Raw genomic sequence first — 24,091 nt, forward strand, 5'->3', positions numbered from 1 at the left:
TCGCTGCTGTGAGTGTCCTCACGGAAAAGTCACCCGTAGGTTCCCATCATCATGATTCGTAGCACTGGGAGCGATGGCGTGTTTTTTAATTAGTCATTGTTCCCCCACCACAAAGGAGTCCACTTCCAAAGCTTATGTGTCATATCCACAAAAGGAGCTAGTAGGTACTATCTGTGTGAATTCTTTCTAAATTGAAGGAAGAATAAAGAGATATTCTATAATGAACTTGATCAACTACAGTATGATCTATATCGCATCTGAATGGAAATATTACAGATTGATCACATTCCACTTAGCATTTTGCCGCATCCATCATTGGATGTGTTCAGCCAAATTGGGTTGTTCCCCCCTGGCCCTGCAAATGTTCCTAAAAATGTTCCTTGCTGGAGATTGCACCTGACTGACCTGAGATTGCAGTGAAGGGTAAATGTTCCAGTGAGCTTTTGAGAAGGGTTTTCTGGCTATGGCAGGTTTCCTGTGCTTAGTGGGCCCAAAGGATAAAGTAATCAAACCAGCCAGAGCTTCCTCCCTATCTACACACGTATTGCTTCTGCTGCGTTTCTTTGTCCTCCCGCCGGCAGCTGAAATACCCTTAGGAAGAAACCTCTCTTCAGTGAGCTGGCCCTTGGCTGTGCTTCCTGATGAGGGCTGCGTGGACGTGCAAACTGGCTGCGGTCAGTGTTGTTAGGTGGAGGCTAGTCTGAATCCTGGCTGACCTGACTGCTCTTTTATTACCATCTGTTATATTGCCCATAATAGTCTGGAGTCACACAATTCCAATTTAGAAGTAAAGGAAATAAGAGATAGGATTTGACAGTGTCCGTGGGCCTGCAGCAAGTTTCACCTGGGTCAGTTTCAGTAGCTAGCGGCAGTAAGCAAAGAAGTCTCCTTTGCGGTGTGACCCGTGTGTTCCTGGAGCACAGTGTCTCCATGGAGCCGGCCCCGCAGGGGCTTCCATCTGCCTGGGAGAACTCAGCAGAAGCGCTCTGTCTCACTGGGGGTTGAGGAAGGCTGGACTTGAGCAGAAACGGGGAAGTGCTGAGAAGATGATCTGGACTTACTGGCAAGCCATAGAGAGAACGTGGTGGCTGCCCAGCGAACGGCTCGACCCAGATGCCTGAACAGGAGTCCAAAGGGAGGGGGCGCTAGCGAAGGGTCAATTCCCCACCTGGATTTTATATCCCCTCTGAATCTAGAATGTCCAACCTGAAGTTACCACAGAATTTGGTGAGTTGCAAAGGCGAGCAAGAGGGAAGTTTATCTGAACAAGTAGACATCATCCTTCTCTCCAGACTTCCTCCCTGCTTGTACGGCTGCAGGACATCTGGAGGCCCAGTCTGCTCAGTCCTGGGTCAGCCACGGGAAACAGTGTCCCACCCAGCCCAGCCACGTGGTCTTCAGAGTGGGTCTTCCCTGTTCCAGGGTCCTCTGCGGGTTCCCTCCAGCTCTAATCCACCCCGCATCAAAATACACAGGAATCTGGCAACTCTGGATTATAACCCTCAATTAATAATTATGCTTTGAAATATTCACTGCAGGCATTTGCATGTTAAGCCATTTCTCTTTAATTATTGCATGGAAGGCATTCTTACTGCATTTAAAGGAATTTCAGCTTTAGTAAGAGGCTGGACAGAAAATATTTCTTTGCAAGAAGGCCAGACAATTGCTCTTCCTTGCCCCTGCACGAAGGGGGAACTGATTTTATTTGTGGAAAGTGGTCTAGGATCTGCTCAGGATTTCTAGCCCTGTCCCAGGAGTCTGGGCCTGCCCCATTTCCATAGACACTGGAAAAGCCTGAGTGTTTTTTACTCTCTGTTGTTGTTGTTGTTTTTAATTTTAGGACCTAGAGCCTGACCTTTCCAAAGATGGATAAGTCTCTTTCTTCCATAGCCTCCTTTCCCCACCCTTTGCTTTCTCAGCCCACTTTCTTTATCCAGAGACTCCGAGTCCTTCCCCCCAAAACTCAAGATTCAGATCATATGCTTTGTGTGAGCGCTGCAACCTTTAAGGGAAATTTTTATGGATTTTTATACAGACTCATAACCAGCATTGCAGTTTTGTGCTTCCAATAGTATATCTCCTTCTGTTTATAGTGTTTCTTTGACAAAGATGTGCATCACCAGAATGTCTTTAACAGAAGTGTTATTGTCTTGTGTTACCTCATTAATTTTAACTCACTAGACATACTTTCTACCCTTGCTTAATTTTTTCTCAACACTTATCATTATTTGACCTATTATATGTTTTGCTTATTTATCTTGCTTATTATTTTTCTTTAACAGAATGTAAGGTCCGTGAGGGCAGGAGTATTGTCTTTTTTATATACTTCAGTAACCCTAATATTTAGAAGAGTATTGTACACATAGTAAGGATTAATAAATGTTTATTAAATGAGTTAATGAATTAGTGAATCTATGAATGAATCATCATATTTGCAATAGAATAGATTCAGTACAGAAAAGAAAAACGGTACCTGCCCATATATTCATGTGCTGTTATGCTTTTTAATTACTGCCTTTTTTCCCTGGAAAGAAAGGGTTTTGTCTCATTTCTTCAACCGATTTGGGAGAGTCACTTCAAATCAACAAACAGCTTTTGAGTGTCTCTCATGCACGTTTTTGGAGACCCACTGCCCTGAACTGAGCACACAGTGGGCCCTGAACAAACCTTCTTGACTTGCTCCTCATCTGATCTAAGACCTAACCAAATGCTAAGGCTTGCTTGGACTCAAGACATAGAGTCACCCTAATATTTTCTGCCATTCAGAAGGCAAGTTCTAAATAAACAGTTAAATCTTCATAACGTGAAGTTTAACTAGACTTGGTTTAGTTTGCAGTTGGTACACTGAGAAATAGGCTTTTCTTCCCCTCTAAACAAGTTATGCCAAAGTTATGTTAGGCCCAGTTATGGATGGATCCAGAATTCACGGGACCTAACACACAGTTTGGGGAGACCTGTCTCAAGGAAAAAAATAGAAAATTGCAAATACAAACCTTTAGGGTACCGCTCAAGGCCTTGGAAGAGGCCCATACAAATTAAGAGGCCCTGACACTTAAGCTTCATTGCCTTCCTAATTAATCTGCCTTGGAGACCAGTTTAGATACTTCTTGGAATAACAACAGCTGTAAGAAATTTTGTTTGTTGCGGAGGTGGGGGATGGATGCTCCTCAATGAGTCTTTAGCTGTTTTTCTTCTAAATTAGTCCAAAGCTAGATGGTATAATTTAAAACAATAGAAAATTCCATCAATTAAAAATGAACTCTTGATCAGGTATTAATAAAGGCTCCTGTGGAGACAAGCTGGATTTGTTGGCAATGGTGAGTAGAGCACAATAATAAAATATTTTGTTTTCCTGATTTATTTCTTCAGTGTCAAGCCCACTTTTCCATGGTGGGACTTTTTCAAAAGGTAACTGATGGGGTTCTTGTGTGCACCCTCCAACATTGGTTGAAATGTATACATAGTTATATATTTAATATGCAGACATCTGCTCAAATTTAGGAGCTCTGCATTAAAGTAGAAATTAAAATGCAGGCACTGCAGATGGCTGCTGATACAGGATATCTGCAGGTGCACTTTGGATATAGTTTTGGTATGAATAGAAATGCAAATCCAATGAATAAATACATTAGGGCACATCATGGCATTGACTATAGACCTGAAACTCTAGGATTATTTATAGAGTTTATGAAATTATCTAAAAGGAAGTAGGAAAGTATGAGTTTGGTTATTTTTATGAGTGGAAATAATGGCACAGAGATTCTGCAAGCAACTCTTGATTATCTGTGAGCAGATTATATGTTTTACAGTTCTATACAAGTCTAAATAAATTAACAAAATAGAGGAATGGTTGAGTGCACTTAAAGGAAATTTTTTTTTTTTTTAAGATTTATTTTTAATTCCTGCCCACCCCCCCGTTGTCTGTTTTCTGTGTCTATTTGCTGCGTCTTGTTTCTTTGTCTGCTTCTGTTGTCTTAAGCTGCACGGGAAGTGTGGGCGGCGCCATTCCTGGGCAGGCTGCACTTTCTTTCTTGCTGGGCAGCTCTCCTTACGGGCGCACTCCTTGCGCGTGGGGCTCCCCTATGCGGGGGACACCCCTGCATGGCAGGGCACTCCTTGCGCACATCAGCACTGCACATGGGCCAGCTCCACACGGGTCAAGGAGGCGTGGGGTTTGAACCGCGGACCTCCCATGTGGTAGACGGACGCCCTAACCACTGGGCCAAGTCCGTTTCCCTTAAAGGAAAATTGATGGCACAGTTTCATTTGCTTAGAGAAATAGTAAGTTCTTATTGGTGATTACCTGTTTCTTGCAAATTAGATGATTCAAATCTTTTTTTTTTTCCCTATTGCCAAACCAGTCGGGCCTTGCATAGCCAATGGTAGATCTGAGCCTGGTGTGAGGTAGGCTTTGACCAGTTTTAAAAATACTGATGTCTTAGAGATTCTAACTTGATTGGCCTGGGGTACATCTGGGCATCAGGCCTTTTAAAAATTCCCCTAGTGGAGCCAAGGTGGAGAACCACTGAATTAGTGGAGGAGGGATGTGTGTGTGTGTGTGTGTGTGTGTGTATGAATATTTTCCTGAGGTAATGCCAATTAAGGGTAAAAATTCAGGTGTTGGTTCAAACGACATAATAGGTGGATTATGTGGTTATTAGACTAATTCAGTAGAAGCAGGTAGTTAAAACAGTTGGGTAATCTTAACTCACTCCTTCAGGCAATTTAGTAAGTATTCTTAGATTTCATTTCACAGCCTAGTATTAGTGTATGTATTTAGTGGGTTACTTATTTATCTATTTTAAAATTAAAGTTAATAGATTACAAGGAATGTTACATTAAAAAACATAAAAAACAAAAAAACATAAGAGGTTCCCATATAACCAACTCCCCACCTCCCACCACATCATTTTTGTAAATGCCACCACATCATTTTTGTAAATTGTATTTTTTTGAAGATATATACATCACACACAAAAAAATAAGAGTTTCCTATATACCCCCACGCCCCACCCCACTTCTCCCACACCAATAACCTCCCTCATCATTGTGGCACACTCATCACACTCGGTGAACACATTTGGGGGCACTGCTGTATCACATGGATTGTAGTTTACCCTGCAGTTCACACTCTCCCCCGGTACAATCAGTGGGTTATGGCAGGATATATAAAGTCCAACATCTGACCCTGCAATATCATTAAGGACAACTCAGAATCCCAAAAATGCCCCCACATCACATCTCTTCTATCCTCTCCCTGTCCTCAGCAACTACTGTGGCCACTTTCTCCAGATCAGTGCTCCAGTTTCTTTCATTACTAGTTGCAACAGTTCTATAGTAGAATAAAAGTAAGTGCACTCTAATACATATTTTATTCCTCCATCCTGAGGACCCTGGGATGGTGATGTCTCCTCCACCTCTAGATCAAGAGGGGGCTTAGATCCCACATGGCTGATTGATGCGATTCTCCTGCTTGGAGTTGTAGGCACTCTTGATTCCCTGGTGTGGTGGTTGACCATCTTCACCTCCCTGTTGGCTGACCTGGGTAAGTCCAACGAACCAGAGAGTAGAGTCACCACTCTGCTGAGGCTCAGGGCCCAGCTGGCACATGGGCAGTCCAGAGATTCAAGTCTCCTGAGTGTGGACCATCCTTAGCACCAACATTTACTGCTGTCAGTAAAAGTGACAGCAGAGGCTTGTGTAGAATGTATTTAGTGTTTAGGTATGAAATCATGGAAAGACTGCTGGGCTGGATATGAGGAGAGCTAGATCTAGTCTTAGCTTAGTCAGCATGGATAATTTATTTAATCTCTCTGGGCCTCAGATTTCTCAAGAGTGAGGCATGAGAGTTGAACTTGTCTCCTGGTTTTCCAAGTGTGGGCGCTGAACCAGTAGCAGGAAGCATCAACTGGGAACTTGTTTAAAATGCAGATTCTCAGGCCCTGCACCCATCCTGCTGAATCAGAAACTCAAAACCGCAAACTGTTTTAACAAGTCCTTCGTGTGATTCTGATACAGACTAACGTTTGAGGACCAGGAAGCTGGTCTAAACTCCCTTTCCTGTTTAAAAAAGACTGTGGCTCCATATTTGTAGTGAACTATAGATGAAAAACCAAAACTTAACTTTGGTCTCTTCCTAAACCTTAGGTACAGTACTGCCTTTATCTTTTGGTAGTTTTAGGACACTTATTTCATTGATTTTATTCCAAGTTGTAAACTTAAATCCCCAGTTTTCTTCATCATTTAACATTTGGAAAATTGCCTAGAGTTTCTGTATTATGTTAGAAACTTTTTTTTTAATGCAAAGCAGTATAAAGTGGTGTAAGTATTTTTTCTCCAGTTACATTTTTTTAACAGCTTTATAGAGGTATAATTCACCTCCTTAAAAAGTACAATTCGGTGGATTATAGTACATTCCCAGAGTTGTACAGCAGTCACCACAATCAGATTTATTTTTGAAGATTTATTTTTTATTTATTTCTCCCCCCCCCACCCTGTTGTCTGCTCTCTGTTTATTCACTGTGTGTTCTTCTGTGTCAGCGGCACTGGGAATCTGTGTCTCTTTTTGTTGCGTCATCTTGCTGCATCAGCTCTCTGTGTATGCAGCGTCATACCTGGGCAGGCTGTGCTTTCTTCACGCAGGGTGGCTCTCCTTATAGGGCACACTCCTTGCGCGTGGTCCTCCCCTACACAGAGGACACCCCTGCATGGCAGGGCACTCCTTGCACACATCAGCACTGTGCGTGGGCCAGCTCATCACATGGGTCAGGAGGCCCTGGGTTTGAACCCTGGACCTCCCATGTGATAGGCGGATGCCCTATCCATTGAGCCAAATCTACTTTCCCACAATCAGTTTTAGAACATTTCCATCACCTGAAGAAGAAACCCTGGACCCATTAGTAGTCACTCCTCCTTATGACCCAAACCCTCCATCTCTAGGCAACCACTAATATACTAGATTAGAGTTGCCTATTCTAGACATTTCATATAAATGGAATCTTATAACATGTGACTTTTGTGACTGGCTGCTTTCACTCAGCATTATATTTTTAAGATCCAGCCATGCAGTAGCATTTATTAGAACTTCATTTCTTTTTATGGCTGAGTAATATTCCATTTTGTGTATATGTGTGTGTGTATATATATACACACACACACCACATTTTGTTTATCCATTCATCAGTTGAAGGACCTTTGGGTTGTTTTTACTTTTTGTCTATTATGAATAATGTTGCTCTGAACATTTGTATACATTTTTGTTTAGGTATGTGTTTTCATTTATATTGAGTACATACCTAGGTATAGAATTGCTGAGGGTTTTTTTTTACTGTCATTCCTATTTAATGAAGTATTTTTTTTATTTTTAAAGCAGCTTTAGATTACATAAATGTTACATAGGGATTCCCATATACCCCACCCCCTCCCTGTCCCCCACTTTCCCCCATTAACAACATCTTTCGTTAGTGTGGTACGTATGTTACAGTTGATGGCACATATTGAAGCATTGCTACTAACCATGGGCTATAGTTTACATTATGGTTTACACTTTGTACCGCACAATTTTATAGGTTTTGACAAAATGTATAAGGGCCTGTACACGTCTTTACAATGTCATGCAGGACAATTCCAATGTCCCAGAAATGCCCTGATGTTACAACTATTCTTCCTTCTCCCTCCCCTTAGAATCTCTGGTGACCACTGCCTTTAGATCAATGATACAAGTTCTTCCATTGCTAGAATAATAATAAGTCTACTTTAGTCCATAGTTGCATTCCCCCCTTATGTTTGCACATTCTTCAGTATTGAGGATTTGGGGATGGTGATTTCCACTCTGTTTCTGATTGAGAGGGGGCTGAGATTTCATGGGCCAGAAGGATGGAACTGTCTTGCTTACAGTTTTAGATAATCTCTGTTCCTTGGGATGGGCATTGTCCATCATCATCCTTTTGTTAGTTGTCCTGAGCAAGTTCAGTGAACTGGAGAGTAGGTATTGACTGCAACTCTGCTGAGATTCAGGGCTCAGCTGGCATAGGAACAGACCAAGAGTTAAGTCTCTGGTATATATATTTAACAATATTGTGCTAATTATAGGTTCAAATAAAAGGGCAGAAGAGATATGTATAGGGAAATTATAAATGAGTCTAACTCTGTTACATAGGGGAGCATATATATATATATATATATATATATTTATATATATTTATGTGTATATATATTATATATATGATGTCTGTCTCTAGAGCCCTCAGACTCCCCTCTATTTGAGGCACTGTTTTACTATTCAATGAGATCCTCCTGAGACATATATAAGTGTAACCTCTGGAATGACCTCTGAACTCATTTTGAAATCTCTTAGACAAAAAAACTCACTTGTATTTAGTATTTCCCCGTTTAGGTGAAGGTCTTTTTCCACATGCGTCCCTAGTTGGCACTTGGTAATAATCCCTTCATAGCAGGCAGGCTCATCCCTAGGAGTTATGTCCCACACCAGGGGCAGGAGGAGATAATATGTTTATATGCTGAGTTTGACTTAGAGAGAGGCTACATTTGAGCAACAAGAAGGATTTCAAGAGGTAACTCTTAGGCAATATATAATACTAGGCTACGTTTCAATTTCATAAGAACAAGGTTCATAAGTGCGAACATCAATATCAAGGGCCTGGCGTAATGGTCTGTCCTCCTTTGAATTGCTAGGTTTTATGTTATATTTATCATTAACTTTATTATTATTATTTTTAGGTGGTACTGGGGATTGAACCCAGGACCTCACACATCTGAAGCAGGTGCTCAACCACTGAGAGCTACATCTGCTCCCCTATCTTTAATTTTTTAAGAAACTGTCACACTGTTTTCCAAAGTGGCTGCACAATTTACATTCCCACTTGCAGTGTATTAGAATTAGAGTCTTTCCACATTCTCACTAAAACTAGGTATTGTCGGTCTTTTTAATTACAGCCATTAATTACAGGGTCTATAGTGATAATTCATTATGGTTTTAACCAGCATTCATCTACTGTCTAATGATGTGGATTGTCTTTTCATGTGCTTAGCTATTTATCTTTTTGGTAAGATGTCTATTTGAATCTTTGCCCATTAAAAAAATTTTTTTTTAATTGTTGAGTTTTGAGAGTTCATTACATATTCCGGATACACACCCTTTATCAGATATATGATTTGCAAATATTTACTCCCAGTTAGTGGTTTGTCTTTTCATTTTCTTAGTGGCATCTATTAAAGAGCAAAAGTTTTTTAATGTTGATGAAGTCTAATTTATCAATTTTAAGGACTTTGCTTTTGGTGCTGTATCTAAGAATTCTTTACTTAACCAGAAGTCACCAAGATTTTCTTCTTGATTTTCTTCTAGAAGTTTTATAGTTTTAGCCCATACATTTATGATCTATTTTGAGTTGATTTGTTATATTATGATATAGTATAAAGGTCTTAATTCATGTGGATATCCAATTGTTCCATCATCCTTTGTTGAAAACACAATCCTTCTCCATTGTATTTTCTTGACACCTTTATCAAATATCAATTGACCATAAATGTAAAGATTTATTTCTGGACTATCTATATGTCTATCCTTATACTAATACCACCCAATTTTGATTCCTGTAACTTATAGTAAGTTTTGAAGTCAGGTAATGTAAGCCCCCCTCCTTTGTTTTTCTTTTTCACAGTTGTTCTGGCTCTTCTGAATCCTTTGTGTTTCCATGTAAATGTTAGGATCAGCTTGGCATTTTCCACAAGAAAAGAAGCCTGCTGGGATTTTCTAATATATGCATTTAGCGCAATTAATTTCTCTTTAAGCATCGCCTTCACTGCATTCCACAAATTTTGATGTGTGAATTTTCAGTTAATTAAAATCGTTTTGTAATTTCTCTGAGGCTTCTTCTTTGATTTATGTGTTATTTAGAAGTGTGTTAATGTCCAAATACTTGAGGGATTTTCCCACTATCTTCGGAAAATTTATTGGTTATTATTCCTTTAAATATTTCTGTATTCCCTCTTCTCCTTCTGATATTCAATAACATGTGTTTCTCCAGTAGTAAAGCTTTTTCTCCCTTACTTCACTGGCTGGAGCATTCCCAATTTATTTCCTTGAAGCCCTGACCCCTTAGATGAGACAGGAAGGCTAGAGGGGGCTGGAGTAGTAGAAAGGCTCTTGCTAGAACTGGGTGAAAACTCTTGAGTCTTTTTCCCTTTGATATGGAGAAGAATCTGGGTGTATTCCCCAATGTTTACTCTTCCCCACCCACTGCAAGGAGCCAGGAGGGAGGCCTTCTCTAATGTTTACTTTGAGAACTGTTGTGGTTCCAGGAGGTAAAATATGGGGACCCTCTTAAGAATGCAGTTCTCAGTAGTTTTTTACTCTCACACTAGTTTGCACTCAGCCTCTGGCAACAGTTTGTCAAAATGACCATTTAAGTGCTGCTCCCAGTTTATGACTGCGGCACCTTCTGCTCCAAGTAAGCAGATGTTGGCTGTGTCTCTTTGGGTCCACTGATTTCTATAGATTTCAGGGTGGCAGTTTGCCCTGAAACCTCACTTCTCTGAGGATCCCAAAAGCAGTTATTAATTTTCACTTTGTCCAGCTTTTTCTTGTAGTAAGGGCAGATGTGAACACATCCAAGTTCTTTACATGTCATAGCTGAAACTGCAAGTCTTACTTGGTGTTATTATTATAGTGATTCTTTTGATTCTATAGATTAATTTAGGGATAATTGTCATCTTAACAGTATTGAATCTTTCAGTCCACAAACTTGGAATGTCTCTTCATTTATTTCGCTCTTCCCTCTTTTCTCTCACCAGTGTTTTGTATTTTTCAGCATATAAGTCATGCACGTGTTTTTTTTTTTTCACATTTAGTCTTAAGTATTTGATTCTTTTCATGCTATTGTGAATAGAATTGTTGCCTTAATCTTATTTTTAGATTATTTGCTGCTATATATGTATGGAAATAAAATTATTTTTATCTTGTTTCTTGCAACTTTGCTAAATTTGTTTGGTAGTTCTAGTAGTTTTTTTAACAGACTTTTTGATATCTATATATAGAATCATTTTGTCAGTGAATAAAGATAGCTTTATTTCTTCCTTTCCAATCTACATGCCATTAATTTCTTTTTCTTGCCTTATTGCACTGGTTAGAACCAATATTAACTTTATAAATCTATATTTTTTGAGTTGCTATTTATTTCCTTTTAGTCCTTGTTAGATGCATGATCTGTACATTGATGATGATATAGTTAGTACTCTTTTTTTTTTTTTACAGTATTACAAGTGATCATGTAAACCTATAACAAAATCATAAAAGTCACCCTTCAAATAATCTCACAAAGCAGACTTTGATACTAGGATAGTTACACCTCTATACCTTGGTGACTCTGTTGTTCTGTCATTGAGTAATTTCTAAATGAAAGCATCTAAGCGGTGTTTTCCTTTTTGCATTTACTTCTTCTCTCACCCACTCTTTAAGAGATACAGAACTTTTTTTTCTCTACTGCAGCTATCCTGGTATGGGACAAACATATATTCTCGTTTTTCCACAGTACAGGCCTACCTTGGAGATACTGCTGTTTCAGTTCCAGACCACTGCAATAAAATGACTATCACAATAAAGCAAGCCAGACAAACTTTTTAGTTTCCCAGTGCATATAGAAATTATGTTTCCATTATAATGTAGTCTATTAAGTGTGCAATAGTATTGTCTAAAAAACAGTGTACACACCTTAATTAAAATGTGACACAGAGACATGAAGTGAGAACATGCTGTTGGAAAAATGGTACTGATAGACTGATTGACACAGCGTTGTCACAAACCTTCAATTTATAAAAAACACAGTATGTACAAAGTACAATAAAAACAAAGGTAAGCCTGTATATAAAAAACATTGTTTTCATTATTTCATCAAAGATAGCTAATAAAATTCTGGGGACAGTATATAGGATGTATCTAATTAATATTTTTAATCTAAAATATTATCACTCTAATTAATGAAGAAAAATGAGCCTTGGCAAACTCCTGTATGTTAACAATAATTCCAAGTCTTATTTTTAAAGCTACAGACAGACAGACACACACACACGTACATACATACCTACTCACATGTTGCCTGGAATTAGACTGAATATCCATATATTTATTGGTGTGCTTGCAGTCCGGATTCTACAAAGCAGCTCAGAGCTCTATCAGGTGGTCATTGCGTTCTCTCCCTGGGAGCACACCACATAGCAACCAGCTAGATCACACCGGCACCTACTTTGCTTCCAGGTAGATGTGAATTCTTGTTCCAGCTGGCTTGGGTACCCTCTTTCCTGACTGAGCTGCACTGCCAAGTTCTCTTTCTTTGGGCTGCCCTTTCCTAGGCTCCGTGCAGACCATTCTTCTGCATTACTGTCTCTCCTTGGCAAAGGTTCAGTGCAGTTGATTGTGCCTGTTAGCATCTTCGATTCACTCCCATGGCTCATTTGCTGTTTGATTGTATTACAGCTTCATCCATTTCAGGCCATGCAACTAACCCAAGTGGGGAATGCACAGCTGCTGTTTGCTGTTGTCATGAGGGAATGTAGGACTGTTTTCAGATCTGAATATTTCTTTCCTTCCTTCCTTCCCTCGCTCCTTCCCTCTCTCCTTCCTTCCTTTTCTTTTCTTTTAAAAAGTAAAATCAGAGATCTGGATATTTATGTTTTTATATGTTGGAATATATATTCTATTAGTATTTTTATATTTTGGAAGTAAATTCATACTCTTTAAAAACACTGTCCATGCCAAACAGATGGCCTTGATCACCAGTGTGTGACTTAAGATTTGCTGTAATCGCTTACAGTTGGATTAGGTTGATACAGACAGGGTTTCTAGAGACTCCCCTAAATACTAGCAGTGGACTCCTGAATCATCTCCGTGACAGCCCCCCACCCCCCACACACACCATTTTGTATTCCTTTGCCTTGGCTGTTTTACACTAAGTTGCTCTTTCTTGCCCTCTGTAGTCTGACCACTTTTTGCTTTCATAGGATCATCTCATCTCGAAGATGTGGGAGATGCCTCGTTGTCACCCCTTTACCCTGGAAAGGAAGGCAGAGACCTTCATTTCCCCGTTTTATAGATTCCGAAGTGGTTCTGAGACCCCAAGGAGTGGTTTCCACAGGTACTGAGGCTAGTCTCTGATTTGTTCACCACTGACTGGATGCCTTTCTTAGCTCTGTTGCTGCCTCTAATCCCATATTTATTTTAAAATAAGCAGGTTCTGGGGAGGCTTGAATTACTTAATTATCTTACTGACTCTTTGTCTGCAGTGCACCCATTTCTTCCATCTTCTTCCAACCTCTCTACCTACCTGGCATTCACCTAAGAAACAGCTACTGCACTTTGGTAACTCCAAACGATGACCATGGGTGGAATTAGGAAATCAGGGCTGGTTTCTCACTTGGCCAGCAGTTGCACTGAGGGATTTGTGATTTCTTTCACAGGAATGCAGAAACTAGGACCTTACTACAAGATATAATCCGGTTAGAGGAAACATTTATCTGTGTGTTGAGAATTGGATTAAGTTTGCAGTAAGATATTGATTACTGTGAATTAAGTTGATGTCACGTATGTACCCTGCTGTTTGTACTCTCTTTCAGGATTTGAGAGAACACTCAGCACTGTTTAAATAACTTCTCTACAGGGGTCAGACTTACAAGAAAGGCGCAGAACATGGGCTATTTTCTCAAATGTCTGAATTACAAGCTAAAACTGTAATGTCTGGCAGGAGTCACGAATTCATTTTATGTTTCAAAATCAGAACTGTAACATTATGTGGACGTCTTACTGCAGCGATTCTCAGTGGGGTGTGGGTGGGGTGGAATAAGAACAGCCAAGGGGGACTTCTTCAAAGTGCCTCTGCCCCCTGGGGATCAGAGTGGCCTTCACAAGGCAGGCCCTCCCGTTTGAGAATCACCGCAGGAAAGAGAGATGTTGTTGATGGGAAGGTGTTGACAAGCGCCTGGTGTGATAGCAGGAATAAGGTTACGAATCTCTTTTTTTGCCATCTGCCAACCCTGAAAAGACTATGCTCGCTGTTTTATGCCAATTCTCCTTTGCCTGGTGAGTCGGGCCTCCTGGGAAACAGTTTTCATAATGGCCTTCTGAGTGCTAAGGTCAACATGTTGGCTGCATGTAGTGTCTCCCACAGGGAAGCCGCACTGTCTTATCTTTTTCGTTTTGCAATCCATCCTTCTCTTATCCATCTCCCTTTCACTTCATTCTGCTGTCTTTTTTCCTTCGTATGCCTTTACCTTTTGGAATACTGCACCTATTTTATAGAACTATGTTCTCTTGCCAGGACCAGCTACATAATGTGTGGTCCCCAGTGCAAAATGAAAATGGGTGCCCCTTGTTCACAAATGATTAAGAATTTCAAGACAGTGGCAGCAGGACGTGAAATCAAGCAGGAGCCCTTGTAAGCACGACGCCCCTTGTGACTGCGTGGGTCTCCTGTCGTGAGGCCAGCCTGCCTCTGGCATTCTACTCAGGGCTCAGATAGATTCCTAGGGTTTCCTTCTGGGTCCTGTGCTAAATTGTTCTCGGAAGGTACCCTTAGTGTGTTCCCATGGTAGAAACCACACAATAAAAGACAAGCCCCTTATTTTAAAGATTAAAAATCCTAAGCCAGGAGAGATCAATTTAAAGAGAAAAGGAACTTAAACCCAAGACTCCTGATTCTCTGATGAGAATATAAATTTCTTAAAAATAAACATACTGTAAAATACAACACTAAAACAATGCTGAACATAATCTCCCTTGAGTCAGAAAGGCTCTCGCTGTCTACTAATGACTCAGAATAATCATAAAACAAAAATCTTCATGGTATAAGACTAGAAAAGTTCTGGTTTCCTGGATTTTTTCATTATTTGAACCTTTATAATAAATGCAATAAAGCAAGTAAAAAACAATAGGAGTCCCAACATGACAAAAAGCTGAAAATCATTACTACAGGAAATTAGAAATAGTAGACAGTCTCAACAATACATAATGAAAAATGAAATTTCTCAGTGAATTTTCTAGTGGGAGAAATAGTCAATGATAATATTGTGATTATGTAACATTGCATCAGTCCCACACAATGAAAAGGATATGATTCATATTATATTCCATTCATAAGAAATGTCTAGAATAGGGAAATCTGTAGGGTCAGAAAGTAGATTAGTGGTTGTTTAGGGCTAGGGGGTGATGAGAATATGGGAAGCGTGAGGTAACAGCTGAAGGGTACAGGGTTTCTATTTGAGGTGGTGAAGATTTCTAGAATAGTCTGTGGTGATAGGTGGATATACTGTGGATATACTAAATCTGTGAATACACTAAAAACCATTGACTTTCACACTTTAAATAAGTGAACTGTCTGGTTGTGAATTATATTTCAATAAAGCTATTTTGTAAAAGAATGTGATAAGCTTTCAGTTATATAAAAAGATTATGTTCAAAGTGTAAAATATGGCACTCAAAGTAATCTGTAGAAACATACTGCTTCTAAATGTTAGTGTAGAAGCTCAGCCCAGGTAAATCGGGTCTTAAATCCTCTTAAGTCTGTGATAAGGGAGGAACAGGCTTTTTCAGCTGCCAGATAAATATCCACATTGACCACAGGTCCTGTATGTGTTTCTTACTTAATGCAGCAGGCACAGTTATTCAGGTTGAGCCCTTACTCGTTTCTAGTCTGTGGCTGCACAAGTGCTGAGAGTACTTAAAGAGGCAATTTGACAACATAGAACTAGCCAGTTATTGATTCTACATACATAGTAATTGAGGATAATTTTTGCAGAGGGGCTCCCAAAGTTGCACCCAAATCTTCCAAACCTCTGTCCTGTGCTGCACAGTTGGACATTTCTGTATACAAATTGAGTGTTATCAACATAACAATAACATCAACAATTTAAAGTTATATACTTCTACAGGACTTACTATGTGCCTAGCATGGTTTTAAGCTTTACATCTAAGCATCTTATATGTGAAGTAGTTACAATTATTGTACCCACTTTTCAGAAGAAGAAATTGAGGCAAAGAGAATTTAAGGTCACATAGATAGTAAGTGGTAGATTGATTCCAGTCTTCTGGCTCTGGAGTCCTCTCCTGTCCACCACCCTAACCTGCTTGGATTTCTCCAGTATTTAATGCCTTGGCCCAATGGACACTTGACCTTTAAAAAAAAAAAAAAATGAAGAACGGGCCCACAAAATTTACCATCGGCCTCAACTTCTGCCTTATGTAGCATGCAGCTGTGACTTTGTTCTTTACCATTTGGCAAGGTGCCATTTTGTGTGAAGCGGGACTTGAACATTTCCATTGGGTGGTCTGAGGGTTTTAGAAATAGCATCACAGATTTTTTTTTTATATTCCTCTCTTTAAGAGGTGAAGCTTAATTTCCCTTCCCTTCTAGTAAATAAAATAAAGCAGAAGTAATTATGTGTGATTTTGGAAACTAGCCCGTAAAAAGGCACAGCGGCTTCCGTCTTTGTCCATCTCTGCCTTGGATCAGTGGCTCTGAGGGGAGCCAGCTGGCATGTGGGGAGGAGAGGCCCACATGGTGATGAACTGAGGCCTGCCAGGAAAGAGGAACTAGGCCTCCTGCCTCAGCCACGAGAGTGAGCTTGGCAGCAGATCACCCAGCCCCAGTCAAGCCTTCAGTTGACTGCACCGTGATCAACATCTAGACTGCGACCTCAGGAAAAATCCTGAGCCACAGCCACCCAGCCAGGCAGCTTCCAAATTCCTTTTGCCTTGCAGATACCATGAGATAATAAATGTTTGTTGTGTTAAGCCATTTTAGGGTAATTTGTTATGCTGCGATAGAGAAGTAACACATTTAGTATCACGGTGGCCTGTAAACCTTGGTCAAATTATTCATAATCAAATAGGGTTTAGGTCCCCCCTCCCTTCCTTCCTTCCTTCCTTCCTTCCTTCCTTCCTTCCTTCCTTCCTTCCTTCCTTCCTTCCTTCCTTCCTTCCTTCCTTCCTCCCTCCCTCCCTCCTTTTCTTTCTCTTTCTTTTTTTTCCTTCCTTCCTCTTCTCATTTTGGAAAGAAAAGCATGTCCTTGTGGAACAAAGCACCCTAGGCTTTTTCCTTACTGAGTATTTTGACTTAGAGGAAAAAATACCTGAAATAAACTTATAGCTTAAATCTATCTTATATTTCAAGGTCTCTGAACAGTTTTTTCCTTCTCTGTCTACCTGTAGTGCTCTCAATTGAATGGATGCATTTTCCTGCTGTTGCAGAGCTGAGAGCAGTTTGATTTTAACCAAACTGTTGCTTAGCAATAGGAAGTAAGGAACTTAATGGCTCCACTTTCTTCTATAACCTGCGCGAGGAGCCTCCCTGTGTAGCTATTGTCTGTCTGTAGTGCTGGATTTAAAATTGTAATTATCATTTTAGAATAAAACTGAAGCTGGCCTGGATGACATGTTATACTTCCCTGAACATCTCAGCCATTCGGAGGGGCTGGACTGGCTCAGTTTGAGGCCCCCTTGCAGAAAAGCAGGTCTCCTGGAATTATGGGTCCTTTAGAAGTCTAAGATAAATTCCTCATTGGTAGGAAAACAGGTGGTTTGTATTCAGTATATACTGACTCTGTGATTCTGGGACCAAAAACTTGGCTCTCAAATGTTATGATTAGAAATTGGCCCAAAGATTTTAGGAAGGTGCTACAGAAGGAGTTAGGATCCCAAAGAAATTTAGGAGCATGGGAGAGGGTGGAAAATCTAGGTCCCACTGATCTTGCTCTCCTGCTCTGTTGGGAAAGCTCCCAGAAATATCAACTGCTTAGAATTTTAAACACAAGGTCTAAATCCAGTTGCTCAGGAGAGAGGTTGGTATCAAGATTCTTAAATTTCTGCCCAACTTAGAGGTCATATTCTTTCCCATTCTTTGGACTAAATGATTCACAAGTTTATTTGATTTTGTTTAATCTTCTATTAGTTATATAGGTCTTGCTATGAGTACCCAGAGCCATTCCAGGTATTGTGGAGAGATAAAAATGAAATGCAAGGGATTATGCTGAGAGCTGTGTAAAAGCTGACAATTGAATCCAGGACATAAGATTTACAGGCATAAAGTACTATCAGGTGATAGAGATGTAAATGCCAGGATACTGATAATAGCCAGTATAATAAGCAATCATGTGGTTAAACTCTGGACTTAAAAAGCAAGAGAAAATGTCACATTAGCGAAAAACAAGGCTTCAGTGCATGACCCTGAAAGAAAAGGTTAATATCGCATCAAAATAGTTCATACATTCTTCCAATTAGTCAGCTTTCTCCAGGCAGCAGTGTTTCTTTGGTTTGTTTTTTGTTTTACACTTTTTCCTTCTGGATCTGCAGGTTATTCTTTCTGGGTACACACTTCCTGCTTCATTTAATAGTCTTAGGAATTTAGCTGGTGTTGTAAGTGGAGGTGGACTCAGCCTCTGTCATGCTGGCTTAAATTAATATTGCCAAGACTGCTACATCATAATGAGAAGTGAGGAAAGATTTATATTGAAGCAAATTATATTTCAGTGGCTTCAAAAATGAAGAGCCATAAACCTACAGAAAATCCATACTAGACTAGTTGAAGTAGAGTAAAATAATAGTGTTGTGATGTGTTTTTAAAGGAAATGTAATAATGAGGGACGAGTCCAGGTGTTCAGGGAAAGTTGCAGATGTCATGATAAACCCCCAAGAGAGGATGGTCTCAAAACTCTGTAAGATTAGTGAGTCATCAGGCCAGGTGGTGGAGGACTCCATCTTCAGAACAATCCTGCAGTTGTGACAAAAATCTAAAATCTCCCCAAACTCCTACCCTTTAACTTTTACCCCAGGAGGAACTGATCTATGAAAATTACATGTGTGATTATGAAAGATGTAGTTGAATATGGAGGACCGTGAACTCCCACCCAAACTCTGTAAGAAACATCATCTCAGTAGGCCAATAATTTGCCTTTTTATACATCTCTAAATAAATGGAATGTTTTTAAGAATAAAAAATGATAAATGTAGCAAGTAGTCAACAGGTGTCAGACATCTCTTTTCTCAGACATTATTGGCCCATCAGCCGTAAAGACTGGATGTTTAATTACGTGTAGTATTAGAGTGGCACCTGGCAGATATAACCTGCCTGTAATCCTCCTCCTCCTTCCAGACTTTTCTGTGTACTTGCTTCTAATTTTCAAGCTCCTGTACACAATTCAGAATTAATTAAAAACAGTAGAGCATCTTAGTCAGGATAAACTTTCATCTGGCACAGGATGTTATGCTGCCAGAAATTCCCCTGCCAAAGGCAGCTCTCTTGGTTCCTGTGGTTTGTGTATAAAACAAGCCACAGTTCCCTTTCGAGGCAGATGCCCAAATCCAATCAAACAGACTTAGCAAAGGCTAGAGTCTCTTGCCTCTATCCTACTCATGTTCCTTGCTGCACTGTTAAAGATTTGTTAAGTGATCTTCTCTTTCCCTTTTTTCTATACCAGCATTATAAGTTTCTGAAGACCTAATCCTTTACCTTAGGCTTATATAGTGCCTTACAATTTTAAAACCATTTAATAAATAATGGCATATGTGCCTGGGAAATGGGAAGAACAGATATTGTTTTTCTCTTCAGTCTATCCAAGGAAGCAGGCTCGGGAAGGTAAAGTTACTTTCCCAAGAGCAGTTCAGTTCTCTGGACTCTCAGTCCAGTGTTCTATCTGTTTAAACCAGTTTACCTTTGGCAAGTGGCATTTCAGAGCCATATATCACTGATATTTTGAGGGGCAGTTGAGCAATTAATTGTCTTATACTCCATATCCTATGATTTATTTTACTGACCATCTTCAAATATATAACTAAGCTTCTTAGATTTAGTCACTTCCTATATAAAAGGAAGTTTCTAGAATTGCCTTTTATTCTTGGTTTCCTTTGTGTGTTTCATTGTTTGGGTTCAGTTTTCCAGCTCAGAGCTTAGCACCAAAACGTTCCTGAGGATGGTACTAGGATATTGACCAACACACATAGAAGACATCTTTAGGGATTTGAACTTATTTCTTCATCATCATAAACACTTCTTAGATAAACCCATAACAGAACCATTGTGGCAAAGAGCAGAAACCTCTAAACTCACCAGCTAGGTTTTATTTATTTACTTTGATTTTTAAAAACCTACCCACCATGAGTTTCTTTGGAATACATACTGTACATTCAATACCCTTTGATTGTGACCTAAAGATAAAAGCCTCTCATTCTCAAAGACTAGCTGTCCTGTCATTTTTTAAAATAGCTTTATTGAGATGTATTTCACATACCATAAAATTTGTCCAGTTAAAGTGTACATACAATACAACGATTCTTTTTGTATTGCTCTATCATCTTTAGTGGACTTCTGTCTTAATTTTTTAAAGCACTCACACCACCTACCGTGGAAAGCACGAGTCTATATTTATGATAGATCCAAGAGCCGGGCACTACACTCTCAGCACTATGGGGTGGATGGAGGATGTGGTTAAGAAGTCCTCTTGTCCTTAGGGGTTAATGGTCTTGTCTTGAGGATTTGAGTTTCACTTCTCTTTAAATTGAGGGTGGGAAACAAGAGTCAATGTGCCTCTTCCTGAGGACAGTTCTTACTGGGGAAGTAGCCTCTGATTGCTGGTACCTGGTGATGGATGGCCTGGAAAGAAGTTATTTAGGGAACAGGAGTCATGCGGGCCTTAGGAAGAAGGAAGTATTGGTGAAGGCAGCTAAGAATGATTTTCCAAGGAGATAGGAGGGAAGAATTGTCAGCAGAGTGGTTTTTGGTGTCAAGCAAACCTGGATCTCAGTTCTGCCACTTTTTTTAGTTGCATGACCTAAACCAACCTAAGTGTCCATTTTCTCATCTTTAAAGTGAGGAAAAAGATTGCACCTACCTCAAAGAGTTGCCATGAGGATTAAATGAGGTGATTCTTGGGCAGTTTTTCACTTAGGACCTGGAACCTACTAAGTGATCAATGAGTATTTTCTGCTGTTATTGTTTCATCTTCTTCATTTATAAGTTTTTTTTCCATTCATCTTATTACTTTTTTTTAAAAGAACTTTTAGATTACATAAATGTTACATAAAAAGGGAGGGGATTCCTATAGGCCCCACTCCATCCCCCTCCCACGCTTTCCCACATTAACATCCTAAATTAGTGTGGCATATTTGTTACAGTTGATGAACACATATTGAAGCATTGCTGCTAACTATGGTCTATAGTTTACATTATAATCTACACTCTGTCCCACACAATTTTGTAGATTATAACAAAATATATAATGGCCTGTATCCATCTTTGCAGTGTCATGCAGGACAATTCCAATGTCCCAAAAATGCCCCCATAGTACACCATTCTTCCCATTCCCTCCCCTCAGAACCACAGGTGGCCACTGCATTTATATCATTGAGAAAAGTTCTTCCATTGCTAGAATAATAATACATCTATAGTAGAACAATAAGTCTACTTTAGTCTCTTGTTTATTTCCCCATCTTGAGGATTTGGGGATGGTAATGCCCACTCTGTTTCTAATTGAGAGGGGGTTTATATACCAGGGGGCAAATGGATGGAACTATCTTGCTTGCAGTTGCAGACACTCTGTTCCTTTGGGTGGGCATTGACCATCATCATCTCCTTCTTAGCTGTCGTGGGTGAGTCCAATGAACTGGAGAGTAGCTATTGCAACTCTGGTGAGATCCAGGGCTCAACTGGCACATGGACAGACCAAAGATTTAAGTCTCTGGGACATATATTTATCAAGTATGATGCTAATTATGTGTTCAGATAAAAAGAGCAGAAGAGCCATGTATAGGGAAACTATAAATGAGTCTAACTCTATTACACTGGAGAGCATAAATTCCAAAGTAAGGTCCACTGACAGGGTGCCAGATTCCTGAGCTGTCTGCCCTGCTTATAGTGTGTGGACATCTCTAGAGCCTTCAGGAGCCCCACTATTTGAGGCACTGTTTACTGTGCCAGTCAATGAGATCCTGATGAGACGTGCATAAGTGTAACCTCTGGAATGACCTCCCAACTCACTTTGAAATCTCTTAGCCATAAAAACTCATTTGTATTTACCATTTCCCCCTTTTGGTCAAGGTTTTTTCCTAAATGCATTGCTAGTTAGCACTTGGTAATAATCCCTCCATGCCAGGGAGGCTCATCCCTGGGAATCTCGTCCCATGTCTGGGGGAGTAGTAGTACATTTAAATACTGAGTTTGACTTTGAGAGGTACCATATTTGAGCAACAAGGAGGCTTTCAGGAGGTAACTCTTAGGCAGTACATAACACTGGGATAAGTTTCAATTTCACAAGAAAATGTTCATTAAGTACAATCATCAATATCAAGAGTCTGGAGTAATGATCTGTCTTCCTTCGCTATGCACTGCCCTTATACTTGGGGGATTCTTGCTGTCCTATTTGAGAATGTAGCAGAACTCCCCAGGATGGGAACTCAGTATTCTTTCAGTTATTGTTTGACTCTCCACCCACCAAGATAATTCCCCATGGACACTTGAACATATTCATGTGCCTTAGAGGCATGCCCCAGGCGAACTCCTCCCCATGCTTCCCACCATCACTGACTCCCGGCAGCAGTTCTTCCCCTGCCACAGTTGTGACCCTTCTGTGATCCAAAACCTCTCCAAAAATTAAGCCAACAAAATAACCAAATGAAAGTAATAAGAAAATGAAATAATAGTTTTAAAAATAACAAATAAAAGACACTTTTTAAAATTTGAAATAATTTTTTAGACATTGTGTCTTTCATCACTGTAAGATCTTTTGTCTTATATGTACAGTGACATTTTCTTCTGTATATTCCCCCAGTGTCTTTTTTTTTTTCATTTTATCTTCAAATAAGTTTTATGTTACAGAAAAGTCATACTAAGAATATACAAGATTCCCATATACCCATAGCCCTTCACCTTTTCCCCTTTCCCCTATTAATAATATTTTCATGCAGATGGTACATTTATTATAATTAATGTGCAAATATTGAAGCACTGTTACAAACCATGGTCTATGGTTTACATTTTGGACCATACATAGATTTTGACAAAATTTAAAATGGCCTGTACACATTATTGCAATATCATGCAGAACAATTCTAATGCCCTAAAAATGCCCTATGTTCCATCTCTTCTATTCTTCCTTCCCTCTCCCCTCAGAACCTATGAGCTTCTTGAGAACAGAGATGGTCATGTTCGTCATTGCATCTCCAGACCTTTTCACCACAGTCCAGAGTGTTGAACTGAATTGATTGCAATCCCCACTCACCTGTTTTTTGTATCTTTTCCCTCCTCACTATGTGCACCCATATGTGTGCATGCATATGAACATAGATATACACACATATGCACTCAATCCCCTTCTGCCATGATGTTATTTCATATTATCTACTGACTATTACATGACTGTTACATGTCAGTAGATAATTGGTAAAATAACTGGAACAGAGTAATTGTATATCATCTCATGGTAATCTAATGAAAGGAGTGTAATTTCTGGTTACAATCAAGAAACCTAGAAATGAATTTTGTTAAATGAATCTATGCTCTATAACAGTATTCATGTGTGTGTGTGTGTATTTTTGAAGATACATAGATCACGAAAAATATTGCATTAAAAAATATAAAAGATTCCCACATACTCCACACCCCACACTCCCACTCCTCCCACATCAACAACCTCTTTCATCATTATGGCACATTCATTGCATTTGGTGAATACATTTTTGGAGCACTGCTGCACTGCATGGATTATAGTTTACATTGTAGTTTATACTCTTCTCCAGTCCATTCAGTGGGTTATGGCAGGATATATAAAGTCCAACATCTGACCCTGCAATATCATTAAGGACAACTCAGAATCCCAAAAATGCCCCCACATCACATCTCTTCTATCCTCTCCCTGTCCTCAGCAACTACTGTGGCCACTTTCTCCAGATCAGTGCTCCAGTTTCTTTCATTACTAGTTGCAACAGTTCTATAGTAGAATAAAAGTAAGTGCACTCTAATACATATTTTATTCCTCCATCCTGAGGACCCTGGGATGGTGATGTCCCCTCCACCTCTAGATCAAGAGGGGCTTAGAT

At 39.7% G+C, this 24,091-nt stretch overlaps 1 protein-coding gene across 3 annotated transcripts in view; it reads left to right on the forward strand.

Annotated features, from left to right (window-relative positions):
• RASGRF2 (Ras protein specific guanine nucleotide releasing factor 2) overlaps positions 1-24,091 on the forward strand; it is a 287,125-nt gene that overhangs the window by 162,254 nt on the left and 100,780 nt on the right. The window lies entirely within an intron of this gene.

Source organism: Dasypus novemcinctus, chromosome 2 (assembly GCF_030445035.2).
Source record: "Dasypus novemcinctus isolate mDasNov1 chromosome 2, mDasNov1.1.hap2, whole genome shotgun sequence".
Lineage (NCBI taxonomy): Eukaryota > Metazoa > Chordata > Mammalia > Cingulata > Dasypodidae > Dasypus > Dasypus novemcinctus.